The sequence below is a fragment of the Pleurodeles waltl genome, chromosome 2_2 (assembly GCF_031143425.1).
Source record: "Pleurodeles waltl isolate 20211129_DDA chromosome 2_2, aPleWal1.hap1.20221129, whole genome shotgun sequence".
Lineage (NCBI taxonomy): Eukaryota > Metazoa > Chordata > Amphibia > Caudata > Salamandridae > Pleurodeles > Pleurodeles waltl.
Window position 1 is genome coordinate 119,432,935 of NC_090439.1, and position 20,139 is coordinate 119,453,073.

The following is a 20,139-nucleotide window of genomic DNA, read 5'->3' on the forward strand; positions in this document are numbered from 1 at the left end:
CGGGGGGCATGGCGGGGGGCCTGGCGGGGATGGGGGGCATGTTGGGCATGGCGGGGGGCCTGGCGGGGATGGGGGGCATGTTGGGCATGGCGGGGGGCCTGGCGGGGATGGGGGGCATGTTGGGCATGGCGGGGGGCATGGCGGGGGGCCTGGCGGGAATGGGGGGCATGTTGGGCATGGCGGGGGGCCTGGCGGGGATGGGGGGCATGTTGGGCATGGCGGGGGGCATGGCGGGGGGCCTGGCGGGGATGGGGGGCGTTGGGCCACTGGAAAGGAAAATGCTGAGAAACTTGAACGTGGTATTTCTCCCTCCCTGTACGTGTCACATAGGTCCGCGCCCATGAGAAGATCGGGATTTGGCGTGCCATCGCCAAGGAAGTCCGGGCCCTGGGGGTCCACCATCGACGGGGCACCCACTGCCGCAAGAGGTGGGAGGACATCCGCCGCGGGACCAAGAAGACCGCCGAGTCTCTGCTGGGGATGGCCTCCCAACGTAGGCGGGGTGCCTGCCGTCAACTGAGCCCCCTGATGTTCCGGATCCTGGCGGTGGCCTACCCTGAATTGGATGGGCGCGTGAGGGCAGCACAGCAGACACAAGGGGGTGAGTACAAGCATTATCTACTCTGTTGTCGCGCAGTGGAGGTGTCTGGGTGGGGGAGGAGGGCTGGGGGTCCCCCTAGGCCAGGGCGATATCTGTAGGCTGGGCACCCCTGTAAGCCCCTGTGTCCCCAGCCACCACCCTCAGTAGTTTGTCAGTACAGCCATCCCTGGGCCGTGTCATCCATGGGTGCAGTTGTCAACTCTAGGCGTGTAGGCCATGTTCCACGGAATGCGTAGCGTACCCCAAGTGCGCAACTTAGTGCAGGGGGCATCTGTGTCTGTCATGTCCGCTAACTGTACCGGAGATCCATGTACTCAATATCCCTTTATTTCTCTCTCCCCCCCCCTTTTTGTTTGTCTTTCTGTGCTTGTGTGCATCAGCATCATCAGGCGGAGGAGAAGTGGCATCGGGGCAGGAGGGAGCTGCATCTCACATGGCCCAGGAGGGCCATGCCACAGAGTCAGACTGGACCAGTGAGACGGAGGGCGAGGGGAGCTCCACGACGGGGACGACTGGAGCCTGCAGCGACACGGACACGTCCTCGGAAGGGGGCTCCCTTGCGGGGGTGGCACCATCCGTGCCCCCCGCCATTACAGGTACAGCCGCCACCCAGCGCACCATCTCCGCCCTCCCAGCAGCCCCTCCGCGTTCGCCCCGTGCCCGCTCTGCCAGGAAGCCGGGCATCTCCTTCGCCCCAGGCACCTCAGGCCCTGCCCCTGTTACCCCCGCTGCCCTCAGTGAGGAGGTCATTGACCTCCTCCGAACGCTCATTGTTGGGCAGACTACCCTTTTGAATGCCATCCAGGGGGTGGAGAGGGAGGTTCATCGCAGCAATGCGTACCTGGAGGGCATTCATTCGGGTCAGGCTGCCCATCAGCGATCGTTCCAGGCTCTGGCCTCAGCACTGACGGCAGCCATTGTCCCTGTCTCCTGCCTGCCTCTACTAACTCCCTCCTCCCAGTCTCCTGTTCCTCTGCCTGTCCCACCCACACCATCAGACCAGCCTGCACACACCTCAACACCCAAGAGAAGCTCATCCAAACATAAGCACCACAGATCACGCAGACATTCACACACGCAACATTCCGATGCAGACATGCCAACAGTCACTACCACCTCTGTGACCCCCACCTCCTCGTCTCCCTCCTCCCTCCCTGTGACGTCTACACTCACACCTCCATTCACCTCACCATCAGCCAGTGTTTCCATCACCAGCACACCCTCCACTCCAGTCCGCACACGTGCAGTCACCACCCCCACTGCCATTTACACGTCCCCTGTGTCCTCTCCCACTGTGTCTGTCACCCCCTCTTCCACACCACACAAACGCAGCCACCCACCCACCCAACAGCCATCCACCTCACGACAGCCTATCCCTCCTGCACCTGCACCCAAAGACAGCAAACGTGACTCACCTACAACCACATCCTCTCCCTCCACTCCCATTCCCACTGTACCTACCACTCTCCATTGTCCCAAGAAGCTCTTCCTCGCCACTACTAACTTCTTTCCTGACCCTGAGCCCCCCCCTCCTTCTCGTCGGGGTAAGAAGAGCACCTCATCCACCACCAGCCCTGCAGCCCCCTTGACAAGGGTGCAGGGGTATTGGAGCCCGCCAGCCCGCATGTCTGGATCTTCGCCCAGCAGCAAGGGGACAGCCAGCCCACCCCCTGGGAAGAGGAGCAGAAGGCGGAAGGGGCGCCGCAGGAGCCCGCCTTCTACATCCCCCCCGGACACCACCCAGAGACAGTCACCAGCCACAGCTCCAAAGGGAGGAAAGGGCCACAGGCCGACGACTAAGGAGGGCAAGGGCAGCAAGTTGGAGAGGTCAGGCAGCAGGCCTGCTGCCCAGGAGGAGCCCACAACCCCCATAGCCGCTGCCCCGGGAGGAACCGGCACAGCTGCCCCGGGAGAGCCCACCACCCCCATAGCCGCTGCCCAGGGAGGACCCAGCCCAGCTGGCCAGGAGGGCCCCACCACCCACAGCCCAGGTGGGCAGTGAAGGAGCACCATCCCCGCTGCCCAGGAGGGCACCACCAGGCAATTAGCAGTTGGCCATAGACCGTCCGCCGTCTTAAGAACCGCTGAACTGGGCCCTTCAAGGCAAGGACCGCTGAACTGGGCCCCGCCGTCTCAAGAACCGCTGAACTGGGCCCCGCCGTCTCAAGAACCGCTGAACTGGGCCCCGCCGTCTCAAGAACCGCTGAACTGGGCCCTTCAAGGCAAGAAGCGCTGAACTGGGCCCCGCCGTCTCAAGAACCGCTGAACTGGGCCCTTCAAGGCAAGAACCGCTGAACTGGGCCCCGCCGTCTCAAGAACCGCTGAACTGGGCCCTTCAAGGCAAGAAGCGCTGAACTGGGCCCCGCCGTCTCAAGAACCGCTGAACTGGGCCCTTCAAGGCAAGAACCGCTGAACTGGGCCCCGCCGTCTCAAGAACCGCTGAACTGGGCCCCGCCGTCTCAAGAACCGCTGAACTGGGCCCTTCAAGGCAAGAAGTGCTGAACTGGGCCCCGCCGTCTCAAGAACCGCTGAACTGGGCCCCGCCGTCTCAAGAACCGCTGAACTGGGCCCTTCAAGGCAAGAAGCGCTGAACTGGGCCCCGCCGTCTCAAGAACCGCTGAACTGGGCCCTTCAAGGCAAGAACCGCTGAACTGGGCCCCGCCGTCTCAAGAACCGCTGAACTGGGCCCCGCCGTCTCAAGAACCGCTGAACTGGGCCCTTCAAGCCAAGAAGCGCTGAACTGGGCCCCGCCGTCTCAAGAACCGCTGAACTGGGCCCTTCAAGGCAAGAACCGCTGAACTGGGCCCCGCCGTCTCAAGAACCGCTGAACTGGGCCCCGCCGTCTCAAGAACCGCTGAACTGGGCCCTTCAAGGCAAGAAGCGCTGAACTGGGCCCCGCCGTCTCAAGAACCGCTGAACTGGGCCCCGCCGTCTCAAGAACCGCTGAACTGGGCCCTTCAAGGCAAGAAGCGCTGAACTGGGCCCCGCCGTCTCAAGAACCGCTGAACTGGGCCCTTCAAGGCAAGAACCGCTGAACTGGGCCCCGCCGTCTCAAGAACCGCTGAACTGGGCCCTTCAAGGCAAGAAGCGCTGAACTGGGCCCCGCCGTCTCAAGAACCGCTGAACTGGGCCCTTCAAGGCAAGAACCGCTGAACTGGGCCCCGCCGTCTCAAGAACCGCTGAACTGGGCCCCGCCGTCTCAAGAACCGCTGAACTGGGCCCTTCAAGGCAAGAAGCGCTGAACTGGGCCCCGCCGTCTCAAGAACCGCTGAACTGGGCCCGCCGTCTCAAGAACCGCTGAACTGGGCCCTTCAAGGCAAGAAGCGCTGAACTGGGCCCCGCCGTCTCAAGAACCGCTGAACTGGGCCCTTCAAGGCAAGAACCGCTGAACTGGGCCCCGCCGTCTCAAGAACCGCTGAACTGGGCCCCGCCGTCTCAAGAACCGCTGAACTGGGCCCTTCAAGCCAAGAAGCGCTGAACTGGGCCCCGCCGTCTCAAGAACCGCTGAACTGGGCCCTTCAAGGCAAGAACCGCTGAACTGGGCCCCGCCGTCTCAAGAACCGCTGAACTGGGCCCCGCCGTCTCAAGAACCGCTGAACTGGGCCCTTCAAGGCAAGAAGCGCTGAACTGGGCCCCGCCGTCTCAAGAACCGCTGAACTGGGCCCCGCCGTCTCAAGAACCGCTGAACTGGGCCCTTCAAGGCAAGAAGCGCTGAACTGGGCCCCGCCGTCTCAAGAACCGCTGAACTGGGCCCTTCAAGGCAAGGAGCGCTGAACTGGGCCCCGCCGTCTCAAGAACCGCTGAACTGGGCCCTTCAAGGCAAGAACCGCTGAACTGGGCCCCGCCGTCTCAAGAACCGCTGAACTGGGCCCCGCCGTCTCAAGAACCGCTGAACTGGGCCCTTCAAGGCAAGAACCGCTGAACTGGGCCCCGCCGTCTCAAGAACCGCTGAACTGGGCCCTTCAAGGCAAGAAGCGCTGAACTGGGCCCCGCCGTCTCAAGAACCGCTGAACTGGGCCCTTCAAGGCAAGGAGCGCTGAACTGGGCCCCGCCGTCTCAAGAACCGCTGAACTGGGCCCCGCCGTCTCAAGAACCGCTGAACTGGGCCCTTCAGGGCAAGAACCGCTGGCCCTTTGGCAGACGTGGCAGGGCAGGATCTATCTCGGGCAGGGCTGCAGGATGTCCTCTGGCCAACTTGCCTCCTCCAGTGGCAGTGGGGTCTGTTATGGACTGTATGGACTGTGGCTTTGCTCTCCCCAGGATGGCCCAGTGGGCAGGCCACCCACTGTATGGACTGTATGGACTGTGGCTTTGCTCTCCCCAGGATGGCCCAGTGAGCAGGCCACCCACTGTATGGACTGTATGGACTGTGGCTTTGCTCTCCCCAGGATGGCCCAGTGGCCAGGCCACCCACTGTATGAACTGTTTGGACTGTGGCTTTGCTCTCCCCAGGATGGCCCAGTGGGCAGGCCACCCACTGTATGGACTGTATGGACTGTGGCTTTGCTCTCCCCAGGATGGCCCAGTGGGCAGGCCACCCACTGTATGGACTGTATGGACTGTGGCTTTGCTCTCCCCAGGATGGCCCAGTGGGCAGGCCACCCACTGTATGGACTGTATGGACTGTGGCTTTGCTCTCCCCAGGATGGCCCAGTGGGCAGGCCACCCACTGTATGGACTGTATGGACTGTGGCTTTGCTCTCCCCAGGATGGCCCAGTGGGCAGGCCACCCACTGTATGGACTGTTTGGACTGTGGCTTTGCTCTCCCCAGGATGGGCCAGTGGTCATGGAGTCCCCTCGTGGATCTGGCGTCGTGTACTCAAGTGGCTGAGGTGCCCCCCCTTCCCTTCCCCCTGAGGTGCCTGTCCTATTTTCTTTCTGATGCCCCTGCAGTGTTCTCTCCGTGGAGTTCTTGTCGTGGGACTGGGCCTTGCCCCTTTGCACAGGACCCCTGTGATCCACGGACAGTGGTTGGACTACATTTAGTAGCTGTATATATTTTGTACATAGTTTATTTATTTATTGGGATTAATGGTGTACATATTTCAATATATCTGCCCGTTTATGATCTCTTCTTTTGGTCTTTGCATTATTTCGGAGGGGGGTGGTTTGTGGGTTGTGACAGTGATCTGTGGGAATGCATTGATGTGTGTGTTGTAGTGGGTGTGGGTGGGTGGGTGTGTGCCGGTAATCTTTTCCCTCCCCTGTGTCGTAGGTGCCGTACTCACCGATGTCTTCCGCGCCGCCGGGCGTGCTCCTGGTATATGAGGAGGAATAGGAGTGCGGGGATGACCTGCAACTCTGGCTCCATACTGCCGGAATCTCGCGTGGAGTGCGTAGAGGTGAGCGTTTTCCCGTTCGTAGTCTGTTTCCGCCGTGTTCTTATCGGCGGTGCTCCCGCCCCGGAAAAGGTGGCAGATTGGTGGGTCGTAATAGGGTGGGCGGTACTTTGTCTGCCGCCGGGCTGTTGGCGGGAACCGCCGCGCTGTTTGTTTGTACCGCTGTGGCGGTCGGAGTGTTAAGTTGGCGGGCTGTGTTGGCGGTTCCCGCCAGGGTCAGAATTGCATATTTTAGACCGCCGGCCTGTTGGCGGCTTGGCCGCCGCTTTATCACCGACCGCCAGGGTCAGAATGAGGGCCATAGTGTATTACATTTGGGTGGCTCGTCAACTTAACGCCTGTAGAAGATCTTCAGGGCAGGAGGATGTGGTCTTGGCATCAATTGTGACATGACTATGATGTGTAGCAGTGCTATTTTATATAAGTGACTAGGAGCAACAGGAGACCATGGAGCTGACACAGACAAAAAAATCCATTATGAAAGGCAGCATTAGATTTTAGGAGTACCTACACAAAGCATTCTGTACCTAAAAGCTATCTTGGAAGCTGTTCAAATCACTAGGCCAATCACAGATATGCTGCCCCTGCATTCTCATTGCACATTTGTGTTTACTACCGATGTAATTCTACCATTAATATTTAGAAGTTAAACTTCCCCTTAGAACATATGGGGAATGTAATAGCTCTAAGGTGCAGGTAAGGAAATCTTAAAACCATCCAAGGCATAGTTGAGAAAGATATATTATTCTTAAGATTCAGGAACAAAAGGGGAACGTTTATCATTGCTTGAGGTTAGCTATAGAAGTTAAAAGGGCAACTTATATAGCATGCTCTGTGACATGAGTGACCTATTGGTATGCTGCATGACACAAGCAGGTGCTATCCTCCATTAGCACCCGGCTATTGATGGAGAAAAAATAATACCACTCCTGGATATGATCGTAGGATATTATCATAAAGGAATGGCCTAAGATGGCAGTATACCATCTAGGCATAGGCAAATATACAGTTAACTCAACAGTAGTTGCCAAAGAAAGGCTGAACATAGCACAAGCTTAAGCAGAGAAAGTGCAAAGGGACCAAGACACAGAAGGAGAAGGTATGGGCTCCCCGGGGCTATCAAGATATAAAGTGAGAATGAACATCGCTTCATAGGAATTTGAAGGTAAGCTGCATCTGACCCTAGATGGTGGCAGAAAAGAGATAGCATCAAACCAATATTACAGAGGAGGATGCAATATCATTCAGGTGCGTGTTCATATAGCATCACCTTTTAGATTTATACGTTTGTGTGTGAAGAGGACCTCTCCAGTTGAAACTGGTCCCCACCACACATGAAATTCAAATAGATGCTCAACTTGGATTTGGACAATGACTAAAACCGGGAAACACCTGGAACAACGACTCCTTATCCACAAAGTCGTGGAAAACGGAAGCGAAACAACGGTTTCGTTTTCCACGATTTTCTGGTTTTCGTGCCTTAACCACGCATGTGTGAAGCACGTACATGCGTGGTTAAGGCACAGAAGAAGGGAGTCGACGCAGTGAAGGAGGTAAGTTGGGCTGGGACAGGGGCTGTTTTTTTGGGGGTGGGGTGGGGGGATTGGGGGATTCGGGGTGATTAGGGTTTAGGGGAGAGGGATCAGGGTTTAGGTCTTAGGGGTGGGTTTGGGGGTTGGGGCGCTTTAGGTTTTAGGGGCGGGGTGGGGACTCGGGGTATTTTAGTTTTTGGGGGTGGGGTGGGGGCTTGGAGTGATTAGGGTTTAGGAGGGGAGGGGTGTCAGTGTTTAGGTTTTAGGGGTGGGTTGGGGGGTTGGAGTGCTTTAGGTTTTAGGGGAGGGGGTTGGGGTTGTGGTAATTTTGGGGGTGGGGGGTTGGGGTGGTTGTGGGGGTGGGGGCGTCGCGGTAATATTTAGGGGTGGGGAGCTAGGGGGGAAGCATGCTGGAACCGTGCATGCTGATCATTAATGCCTTTACCAGGAATGCCTTTACAACGAAAAATAGTTGTAAAGGCATCGTGGTAAAGGCATTAGTGATACCAAGGAGTTCATTGTTCCAAACTCGTTGTTGAGCCATGGGTGCTTGAAGCACTTATGTTTTCGAGATATAACCACTAAAACCACGTGTTATACGTGTTATAGCTCTGAAACAGTAAGATGGACATAGTGCAGCACCACTGAAGGCATCCCTAATCTAGAGAACGTAATGGACATTATTTAAAGACAAACAGGAGAAAACCTGCCATTATCTTTCTCTTTCCAAGATAGAGAGTTATAAGCTCAATTTTTCTCTTGGAAAATGCATAGTACCTTGCAGGTCATTAATTTCATTGTGAGCAGACTTTTCACTTGTTCACACACCACATATTTACCAAGCAAGATTTGCTGTTCACAACCAGGAAAAATATTTGAAAGAAAGCATTCCAATATTCATCCTTGTATCAAAAATGTTTTGCTCACATATGCAAGGAGGCTGATTTAAACAACATAGGTGGTGTAGACAATGTCCATAGTCTATAGTACAAATTATACTCTGCACAGATCAGCATATACATCAAGAAACTATGGGATTTATTTAGAGTTTTGTAAACAGAATACTCCATCAAAACGTAGCAGATTTCACAGCTGCTGTATTACAAGTCCCATGGGCTAAAAGGTATTTGTAATATAGTGTACAGGAGATCTACCATATTTTTGGCAAAGAATCCCATCCAGCAAGACCTAAATAAAGCCCTAAGTCATAAACAATAGAACCAAAGGTCCCTTTCCCTTCTCCTGGTGAAGTCCCATTTGATTGATTCTGGGCTGAAACATTTTTAAATCTACAAAGGTCATGAAGAATAGGCCTCAAATATTTTTTCCAAAAAGGATAATACTTGTTGCCATATTATTCTTTTTTTCTCTGTTACCTTTACTTATGTAACTTGCACTGTATGAAAAAAAATACATGTAATGTTTTCATGCAATTTGATTATGAAACATTTTCCCTACAATAAATATAATCTGTACAGAAACATGTCATGAAAATGGTCATTTAAAAAAAAAAGTTTCCACAATATAAAAGTGTCTTACCAGTCCTGCCAGATATAGAGGACAGTACATAGTTTCTTCCAGGCACAAAAGAGAGGTTAAAGACATTTCAAGATAAATCTGTCGGGAATCCCATTTGTAAATTAAGTTGATAAATATCCGATGTTCCACTGTAGTGCACAGTGAAGCAACTTAAATTTGGCTCCACCCTTACAAGTCATAGATATGCAATACATATGTGCACTTAGCACTACGTACTCTGTGTTTTCCAATGTTATTAATGTAAAGAGTTACACTTGAACCCTACACTGAAGTGCATTCACTGTAGAACTACAAATTCATATACAGGGAGTGCAGAATTATTAGGCAAGTTGTATTTTTGAGGATTAATTTTATTATTGAACAACAACCATGTTCTCAATGAACCCAAAAAACTCATTAATATCAAAGCTGAATATTTTTGGAAGTAGTTTTTAGTTTGTTTTTAGTTTTAGCTATGTTAGGGGGATATCTGTGTGTGCAGGTGACTATTACTGTGCATAATTATTAGGCAACTTAACAAAAAAAAAATATATACCCATTTCAATTATTTATTATTACCAGTGAAACCAATATAACATCTCAACATTCACAAATACACATTTCTGACATTCAAAAACAAAACAAAAACAAATCAGTGACCAATATAGCCACCTTTCTTTGCAAGGACACTCAAAAGCCTGCCATCCATGGATGCTGTAAGTGTTTTGATCTGTTCACCATCAACATTGCGTGCAGCAGCAACCACAGCCTGCCAGACACTGTTCAGAGAGGTGTACTGTTTTCCCTCCTTGTAAATCTCACATTTGATGATGGACCACAGGTTCTCAATGGGGTTCAGATCAGGTGAACAAGGAGGCCATGTCATTAGATTTCCTTCTTTGATACCCTTTCTTGCCAGCCACGCTGTGGAGTACTTGGACGCGTGTGATGGAGCATTGTCCTGCATGAAAATCATGTTTTTCTTGAAGGATGCAGACTTCTTCCTGTACCACTGCTTGAAGAAGGTATCTTCCAGGAACTGGCAGTAGGACTGGGAGTTGAGCTTGACTCCATCCTCAACCCGAAAAGGCCCCACAAGCTCATCTTTGATGATACCAGCCCAAACCAGTACTCCACCTCCACCTTGCTGGCGTCTGAGTCGGACTGGAGCTCTCTGCCCTTTACCAATCCAGCCACGGGCCCATCCATCTGGCCCATCAAGACTCACTCTCATTTCATCAGTCCATAAAACCTTAGAAAAATCAGTCTTGAGATATTTCTTGGCCCAGTCTTGACGTTTCAGCTTGTGTGTCTTGTTCAGTGGTGGTCGTCTTTCAGCCTTTCTTACCTTGGCCATGTCTCTGAGTATTGCACACCTTGTGCTTTTGGGCACTCCAGTGATGTTGCAGCTCTGAAATATGGCCAAACTGGTGGCAAGTGGCATCGTGGCAGCTGCACGCTTGACTTTTCTCAGTTCATGGGCAGTTATTTTGTGCCTTGGTTTTTCCACACGCTTCTTGCGACCCTGTTGACTATTTTGAATGAAACGCTTGATTGTTCGATGATCACGCTTCAGAAGCTTTGCAATTTTAAGAGTGCTGCATCCCTCTGCAAGATATCTCACTATTTTTGACTTTTCTGAGCCTGTCAAGTCCTTCTTTTGACCCATTTTGCCAAAGGAAAGGAAGTTGCCTAATAATTATGCACACCTGATATAGGGTGTTGATGTCATTAGACCACACCCATTCTCATTACAGAGATGCACATCACCTAATATGCTTAATTGGTAGTAGGCTTTCGAGCCTATACAGCTTGGAGTAAGACAACATGCATAAAGAGGATGATGTGGTCAAAATACTCATTTGCCTAATAATTCTGCACTCCCTGTAGTGTGTGTGCCTTGACCTTATTAAATGAAATGTATTATTTAGAGATGGATTAAACCCATCCTCATATTACTGAAATGTATTAACTTCAGAACAAGAAGAATTTATATAAACGTGTACACTAATGTTTTCACATTTGAATTTACAATGTAGTTCTCAATTGAATTTACGCTCATGTATTGAAAGTTGCATTTCAAGTTTTCAAAATCGCAATACGATTTGAATTTGAATTTATGTACTGACAGTCAATCAATCAATCAATCAATCAGTGAATTTATAAAGCGCGCTATGTACCCGACAGGGTTTCGAGGCGCTGGGGGTGGGGGGGTAGGGGTGCTGCTAGCGTTTGAAGAGCCATGTCTTGAGGAGTCTCCTGAAGGTGAGGAGGTCCTGGGTCTGGCGTAGTGAGGTGGGGAGAGAGTTCCAGATCTTGGCGGCGAGGAAGGAGAAGGATCTGCCGCCAGAGGTCTTGCGCTGGATTCGGGGGACGATGGCGAGGGCGAGGTTGGCGGAGCGGAGTTGACGTGTGGGGACGTAGAAGTTGAGTCTGGTGTTTAGGTAGGTGGGTCCGGTGTTGTGTAGTGCCTTGTGTGCGTGGGTGAGGAGTTTGAAGGTGATCCTTTTATCCACAGGGAGCCAGTGGAGGTCCTTCAGGTGGGGGGAGATATGACATCGGTGGGGTATGTCGAGGATCAGGCGGGCGGATGCGTTCTGTATGCGTTGGAGTCGTTTGATATCTTTCGTTGGGATGCCTGTGTAGAGTGCGTTGCCGTAGTCAAGTCTGCTACTGACGAGGGCTTGAGTTACTGTCTTCCTGGTTCCTGTTGGAATCCACTTGAAGATCCTGCGGAGCATGCGGAGGGTGTTGAAACAAGAAGAGGAGACGGCGTTGATCTGTTTGGACATGGTGAGGGCAGAGTCGAGGACGAAGCCGAGGTTTCGTGCGTGGCTGGCTGGGGTGGGTGGGGGTCCGAGGGCGGTGGGCCACCAGGAGTCGTTCCAGGCCGAGGGGGTGCATCCGAGGATGAGGACTTCCGTTTTGTCGGAGTTGAGCTTCAGGCAGCTGTTGTTCATCCACTCGGCGATGGATTTTAGTCCCTCGTGGAGGTTGGTTTTGGCGGTGAGCGGATCTTTGGTCAGGGAGAGGACGAGCTGGGTGTCATCGGCGTAGGAGATGATGCTGAGGTTGTGATGACGGGCCAGTTGTGCGAGGGGGGCCATGTAGACGTTGAACAACGTTGGGCTAAGAGAGGAGCCTTGGGGGACGCCGCAGATGAGGTTGGTGGCTTTGGAGCGGAAGGGTGAGAGTCGGACTCTCTGGGTTCTGTCGGAGAGGAAGGATGAGATCCAGTTGAGGGCTTTGTCTTGGATGCCGGCTTCGTGGAGACGGGTTAGCAGGGTGCGGTGGCAGACTGTGTCGAAAGCGGCTGATAGGTCGAGGAGGATGAGGGCTGAGGTTTCGCCGTTGTCCATTTGTTGTCTGATGTCATCTGTGGCGGCGAGGAGTGCGGTCTCAGTGCTGTGGTTTCGTCTGAATCCAGATTGTGAGGGGTCTAGGATGGAGTTGTGTTCTAGGAAGTGGTGAGCTGCGCGTTGACGATCTTCTCGATGACCTTCGCTGGAAAAGGGAGGAGAGAGATCGGTCGTAAGTTTTTGAGATCGTTGGGGTCAGCCTTGGGTTTCTTGAGGAGGGGTTGGATTTCTGCGTGCTTCCAGCTGTCCGGGAAGGTGGCGGTGTTGAAGGAGAGGTTGATGATCTTGCGGAGTTTGGGGGCGATGGTGGCGTCGGCTTTGTTGAAGACGTGATGTGGGCACGGGTCCGTGGGAGATCCTGAGTGGATGGAATTCATGGTTGTTAGGGTTTCGGCATCGTCTACTTGGGTCCAGGTGGTGAGGCGGCAGGCGTGGGAGGAGTCGTCAGGAGTGGGGTCTGGCAGAGGTGCGGTGTTGAAGCCGTCGTGGATGGCTGCGATTTTCTGGTGAAAGAAGGTGGAGAGATCGTCGCAGAGTTTCTGGGAGGGAGGGACGTCGTTGACGTTGGCGTTAGGGTTGGAGAGTTCCTTCACGATGCAGAAGAGTTCTTTGCAGTCGTGGGCGTTGTTGTTGAGGCGTTCTGTGAAGTGGGCGCGCTTGGCGAGTCGGATCCGTTGGTGGTGTTCACGGTTGGCGTCCTTGAGGGTGGCAAGGTTGTCGGGTGTGCGCTCGAGGATCCATTTCTTCTTGAGTTTCTGGCAGGTGCGTTTGGAGGTGGTCAGTTCGTCTGTGAACCAGGCTGGTTTTTTCTTTTCTTGGTTGGCGGTGGGTTTCTTGAGTGGGGCTAAGGTGTTGGCGCAGTTGAGGATCCATTGATGGAGGTTGATGGCGGCGGTGCTCGGGTCGGTGGGTTCGGGTGGTGGGTATTTGGCGAGTGTGCTGGTCAGTTGGTCTTCGGTGACTTTTCCCCAGCGGCGGTGAGGCGGTAGAGGGATGCGGTGGTGTTCGGTGTTTTTCTTGAAGGTGAAGTGGACGCAGTGATGGTCGGTCCAGTGGAGTTCGGAGGTGTGGCTGAAGGAGATGTGGTTGCTTGAGGTGAAGAGTGGGTCAAGCGTGTGTCCGGCGATGTGGGTGGGGGTGTTGACCAGTTGACGGAGTCCGAGGTTGAGGAGGTTGGTGGTCAGTGATGCGGTGTTGGCGTCGTTGTTGTTTTCCAGGTGGAAGTTAAGATCTCCCAGGAGGATGTAGTCTGGAGAGGCGAGGGCGTGGGTGCTTGCGAGGTCGGAGACGGTGTCGCTGAAGGGGGCTCTTGGTCCTGGAGGGCGGTATATGAGGGTTCCTCTGAGGGTAGTGTTGGGGTCCGTGTGAATCTGGAAGTGGAGGTGTTCGGCTGTCTTGAGGGTGTCGTCCGTGTGGGTGTGGATCTTGAGGGTAGATTTGTGGGCGATGGCTATCCCTCCGCCGATTCCGTTGGTGCGATCTCTTCTGGTGATCTTGTATCCGTCAGGTATGGTGATGGCGATGTCAGGGGCCGAAGAGTCGTTCCACCAGGTTTTGGTCAGGAAGGCCACGTCTGGGGCGGTGGTGTCGAGCAAGTCCCAGAGCTCGATGGCGTGTTTTCGTGCGGAGCGTGTGTTGAGGAGGATGCAGTGCAGGTGGTTTGTGTTGGTTGTTGCTGGCTTTGTTGTTCTGTTGCAGGAGAAGTTGCAGGAGCGGCAGGAAAAAGGTCCTTTGGTGTGCTTCGGGGTGGCCAGGAAGCACTCTGTGGAGGGGCCAGGGTTGAGGGCGAGGAGTTCGCGGGCTGAGTAACGGAAGCAGGAGGTGCGGGGGGCGTGAGGACCAGGGGGGGTGGCGCTGGGCGCGGTCCAGGCGTGGACGGGCGCAGACAGGCTTGCCTCTGGCGCGCCAGCGGCGCGGACGCGCAGCGCCAGCCATTAAGAAGGGAGGGGGGAGGGAGGAGCAGCTGTGAGGCGGGAGGCGGGAGGGAGCGGCGAATGGGGGCGCGAGGGGGGCGGGGCCGCAGGGAGGCAGCGGCAGGGAGCGGAGAGCAAGGGGGAGCGCACAAAGGGCGAAAACACGAAAAACGAGGCAAAAAAGTCGGGCACAATTTTAACAAACAGTCACAATTTGAAAACAATCGGAGAAATACAATAATGGCACAGTCTAACAATTGGGGAGACAGCAATCAGAGGGGCACAACGGGGGCAGAAGCGCAGGAGGCGAGGCGCTTGAAAAAACAGTAAAACGCACTACAGGGCGGCGAAAAGTGGCACAATCAGAAGGGGCACGGCGGGGGCAGAAGTGCAAGAGGCAAGGCGCTGAAAATGGAAAAACACTTACAGGACGGCGGAAGAAAACGGCACACGGGTCAAGTGAAGCCTCGAACTCGCTAGCAGCAGCGTGGGCGGGGGTCAGAGGCAGGAGACAGCAGGTTGGTGCTGCGGACGTGGGGGGCGAGCTCAGGACCTAAAACAGGTCAGAGGTCGCTCACTCGCGACGCGCAGCGCCAGCCATTAAGAAGGGAGGGGGAGGGAGGAGCAGCTGGGAGGCGGGAGGCGGGAGGCGGGAGGGAGCGGCGAATGGGGGCGCGAGGGGTGCGGGGCCACAGGGAGGCAGCGGCAGGGAGCGGAGAGCAAGGGGGAGCGCACAAGGGGCGAAAACACGAAAAACAAGGCAAAAAAGTCGGGCACAATTTTAACAAACAGTCACAATTTGAAAACAATCGGAGAAATACACTAATGGCACAGTCTAACAATCGGGGAGACAGCAATCAGAGGGGCACAACGGGGGCAGAAGTGCAGGAGGCGAGGCGCTTGAAAAAACAGTAAAACGCACTACAGGGCGGCGAAAAGTGGCACAATCAGAAGGGGCACGGCGGGGGCAGAAGCGCAAGAGGCAAGGTGCTGAAAATGGAAAAACACTTACAGGACGGCGGAAAAAACAGCACACGGGTCAAGTGAAGCCTCGAACTCGCTAGCAGCAGTGTGGGCGGGGGTCAGAGGCAGGAGACAGCAGGTTGGTGCTGCGGACGTGGGGGGTGAGCTCAGGACCTAAAACAGGTCAGAGGTCGCTCACTCGCGACGCGCAGCGCCAGCCATTAAGAAGGGAGGGGGAGGGAGGAGCAGCTGGGAGGCGGGAGGGAGCGGCGAATGGGGGCGCGAGGGGGGCGGGGCCGCAGGGAGGCAGCGGCAGGGAGCGGAGAGCAAGGGGGAGCGCACAAGGGGCGAAAACATGAAAAACAAGGCAAAAAAGTCGGGCACAATTTTAACAAACAGACACAATTTGAAAATAATCGGAGAAATACACTAATGGCACAGTCTAACAATCGGGGAGACAGCAATCAGAGGGGCACAACAGGGGCAGTAGCGCAGGAGGCGAGGCGCTTGAAAAAACAGTAAAACGCACTACAGGGCGGCGAAAAGTGGCACAATCAGAAGGGGCACGGCGGGGGCAGAAGCGCAAGAGGCAAGGCGCTGAAAATGGAAAAACACTTACAGGACGGCGGAAAAAACGGCACACGGGTCAAGTGAAGCCTCGAACATGCTAGCAGCAGCGTGGACGGAGGTCAGAGGCAGGAGACAGCAGGTTGGTGCTGCGGACGTGGGGGGCGAGCTCAGGACCTAAAACAGGTCAGAGGTCGCTCACTCGCGACGCGCAGCGCCAGCCATTAAGAAGGGAGGGGGGAGGGAGGAGCAGCTGGGAGGCGGGAGGGAGCGGCGAATGGGGGCGCGAGGGGGGCGGGGCCGCAGGGAGGCAGCGGCAGGGAGCGGAGAGCAAGGGGGAGCGCACAAGGGGCGAAAACACGAAAAACAAGGCAAAAAAGTCGGGCACAATTTTAACAAACAGTCACAATTTGAAAACAATCGGAGAAATACACTAATGGCACAGTCTAACAATTGGGGAGACAGCAATCAGAGGGGCACAACGGGGGCAGAAGCGCAGGAGGCGAGGCGCTTGAAAAAACAGTAAAACGCACTACAGGGCGGCGAAAAGTGGCACAATCAGAAGGGGCACGGCGGGGGCAGAAGCGCAAGAGGCAAGGCGCTGAAAATGGAAAAACACTTACAGGACGGCGGAAAAAACGGCACACAGGTCAAGTGAAGCCTCGAACACGCTAGCAGCAGCGTGGGCAGGGGTCAGAGGCAGGAGACAGCAGGTTGGTGCTGCGGACGTGGGGGACGAGCTCAGGACCTAAAACAGGTCAGAGGTCAGACAGTCACATTTATTTGTAGGTACACGTGCAAGTATGACATGCATTTAAATGTGCACTATTGAATTATACAATTTAAACTTGAGATGACTAGGCCTCCATTTTGTCAACATGAAATAATGTTTATTCATTTCTGCTTGCAAGTCTTTTTCTTTGCAGGAACATTCTCATGAAATCTTAGTTTGAAAGTAGATGTAACACTGTATTAGCAATTGAAAGCATGAGAAAATCCCTTGATGGTGGAATATGGAGAGACAAGAGGATTAAATGACAGTCCCTATTCAGCAATGTAACTGGCTTCAGAAGCCAATATTGTTTTCAGGACTGCTTTGGGTGAATCTGCAGATGTTGCAGTTTACAAATTGACAATGGAAAGGACAATGTAACCCCTGATGATGTGAGCAAGGGGTGTTGCTTAGAAGAATTGTGTGGTATTAACTACTGTTCTCACAAGTTGTTAGACATAATCTCCTGTGGACTTTGAGAGGTACAGCCATCTATATGTTTTCCTTCATTCTGTCCCCCTTGCTAAATGTGGCTTAGGCAAACACTTATTTTCAGATTCTAAGAAGGCTCTTGACCGAGCTTCTGAAACACTGACATCTTCCCTTTTATATTCATGGATAATCGAAGACTTTTCTCTGAGTGCCCTATTTTTTTGCTAATTTTCCTTTACTGCTGTAACTATACTTTTGGTTTGTCTTATGTTGATGTGCCTAAACTTCTTCAGGATGTTTGGTTACACTGTTGTAATCTTGTATCTCTACAGCATGATTTTGAGACTGGTCTATATTAACCTGACTGTTAGGATGTAATCAAACTCTTAACTTGATTGCTGATTCTGGGTCCTTATTGTGTAGCCAAATGAGTTTCACTGTTAATTGGAAATTGTTTTGACTAATGCTAACTCCCTACACCTTTCGTGTCAATCCAAATTTACGAGAGTGGCTTAGTGCTCCACTAATTGGTAGCATTGTCAGATGATTTTGTCATTGAAGAGATTAAGTTAGGGTGTCCCATTCAGAAAATTGCTCAAACCCAGCTCAATTGCCCAAGGCCATTGTTTGTTTGGAGGATTGACGGAGTCCCAGTGGTTTGGGAGTGAGTTTTTGCACTGGAAGTGTGAGTATCAATAGGGTTGCACATTGCGATTGTTTATGCTTAGCTTGCGTTGTGTTGCAGTGATTGTGTGATGTTATGCATGGAAGAATGTAGCACCTAATGCAAAGAAGTTGAAGTGGTTATTGGACCTGTCGTGGCCTAAGATCCTGGGATATGCTATTAAAAGTGTAGAAAACCCTATATTGTAGTTGTCTGCTGTGATGTGGCGCTAGTCATGAGATGTCGTTAACAGCACTATTGAATAGGGGCCCTATCTTTGCATGATTGTGAGGAGTGGTTGGTATTGTGAATCTCAGTGTACAGGGAGGAACTGTATCAATCCAAGTGAGACCACACTGGTCGAGGTTCCATTTGAAAGCATGCTAGGACAAGTTGGAAAGTTTTACTCCGGATTGTTTCTTGAAGTGGTTTAATAACTTTTATTTCTTTAAAGGAGCCGGCAAAGTTAGTTGTTGAAGTTTCTTGCATTTGCTTTTGCACTTAGATTGTTGTGAGAGAGAGTGTTTGTGAAAAATTGTAAAGGAGGATAAGCCCCTGCATAGAGTGAGGTTGAAGTCACAGGGTGCAACACTTTTATTGGTTGGTTAGTGTAAAGCTGCTTGTTATTGGTTAACTACGTCATAGAGAGTCATGTTGGTATTGTTGTAGATGCTGAACAGAGAATTGTGGGTGAAGAATCATTTCCTATTGTGAAGGGAAAGTTATTTGTGAATTCTGCAAATTTTGAATGAAAGCCCTAGGAAGTCTGATAAAGGGAGATGTGACCATACAAGTAGAAAGGGATAAGAGGCACCTCCCAAAGACACTCCAGGTCATTATATGGCTATAAATGTGGGTCTTCACACATGTATTTGGCTTGCGCAATGGCATGAGATCACTGGGAAAGAGGGTGCACTGGCATGTCTATGCTATGGCACACATAATTTGTGAATCACTAAACGGATAAGGGGGATGTTGTATGACATGAAACCACCTCCTAGGCCTGTATAATATGAAGCCCTCAATCCTTTAATCGCCATGGATGTAATTGTTACGTCCGTGGCTGCGCCTACCAGGTGCCACGGATGTAACCATCAAGTCCAGGTACCGGCCCTTGGGGAAGATGGCCACCCCCGCCACCCCACTAGGTCAGGGTTGGAAGCGGAATCGATTCCCCTTCCACTCCCGACCCCCCCCCCCACACTTCCCCAATGATGTCAGCACGCAATTGCGCACTGACATCATCAAAGGGTGCAAGAAACCCTGGAAGCCATTTGCTTTAAGCGCGTCACCCGAAGAGGAGGTAAGTTTTTCCTCTGGGTGGGGGGGATTACTGAAAAAGAGGCATTTGGGGAAAGGAATGGGTTTTCCTTTCCCTCTATGTCTCTTTCAGAATTCCTGCTGCCCGATTGCGATGCGATTTGACAGCAGGAATGCCCACTGGGCACCAGGGAATTAGTGTGTGTGTGTTTGTCTGTACATTGTGGGGGAGCGACCCCTTGGGCAAGGGTCGCTCCCCTTGAGGGGCATTATATTTATTACAGTTTCTGCCCCCTTTGGGGGCATATCAGCCTTTTATTTTTAGACGGACCCCCCCCAAGGGGGGCAGAAGCCACTAGAAACCAGGGATTGTTTTTGTGGCTGAGGGCGGCCCCTTGGGCAAGGGTCACCCCCAAGGGGCAAAAAGCACTATTGGGCAGTTCTGCCCTCCTTGGGGGCAGATCAGCCTTTTTCTTTTAGGCCCATCTGCCCCCAAGGGGGCAGAATCCACTTAGCACCAGGGATCATGTGTGTTTGTGTGTGTGCTTTGTGTGGGGGTTGGCCCCTTGGGCAAGGGTCACCCCCCAAAGGGGGTAAATATAATCTATGCCATTTCTGCCCCCTTGGAGGCAGATTGGCCTATTTGTTTAGGCCCTTCTGACCTCACGGGGGCAGAAACCATAAAGACGCCAGGGATTTTTTTGTTTTCTTTCTTTTGTTTTTTTCTGTGTTTGGGGGTCGCCCCCTTGAGCAAGGGTCACCTCAAAGGGGCAAAAAGCACTATTGGCCAGCTCTGCCCCCCTTGGGGGCTGATCTGCCTATTTTTTTTAGGCCCATCTGCCCCCCAGGGGGGCAGAATCCACTTAGCGCCAGGGATCGTGTGTGTGTGTCTGTGTGTGCTTTGTGTGGAGGGGGTAGGCCCTTGGGCAAGGGTTGCCCCCCTTGGGGGCAGATTGGCCTATTTTATTTACACCCTTCTGCCCCCAGGAGGGTAGAAACCATGAAGACGCCAGGGATTTTTTCTTTTTTCTTTCTTTTGTTTATTTTTGTGTTGGGGGTGAGCCCCCTTGGTCAAGGGTCACCCCCAAGGGGCAAAAAGCACTATTGGGCAGTTCTGCCCCCCTTGGGGGCAGATCGGCTTATTTGTTTAAGGCAGCACCAGGGATCATGTGTGTGCTTTGTGTGGAGGGGTGGCCCCTTGGGCAAGGGTTACCCCCC

At 53.0% G+C, this 20,139-nt stretch overlaps 1 protein-coding gene across 7 annotated transcripts in view; it reads right to left on the bottom strand.

The window, feature by feature from the left end:
* CDH20 (cadherin 20) overlaps positions 1-20,139 on the bottom strand; it is a 1,654,453-nt gene that overhangs the window by 228,179 nt on the left and 1,406,135 nt on the right. Inside the window, exon 7 of one of the 7 annotated variants that reach the window (XM_069219509.1) lies at positions 16,417-16,541. The exons of the other annotated variants lie outside the window; for them this stretch is intronic. The gene's annotated coding sequence lies outside the window, so the exon portion shown is untranslated. The remainder of the gene's footprint in view (positions 1-16,416; positions 16,542-20,139) is intronic. 7 annotated transcript variants of the gene reach the window in all.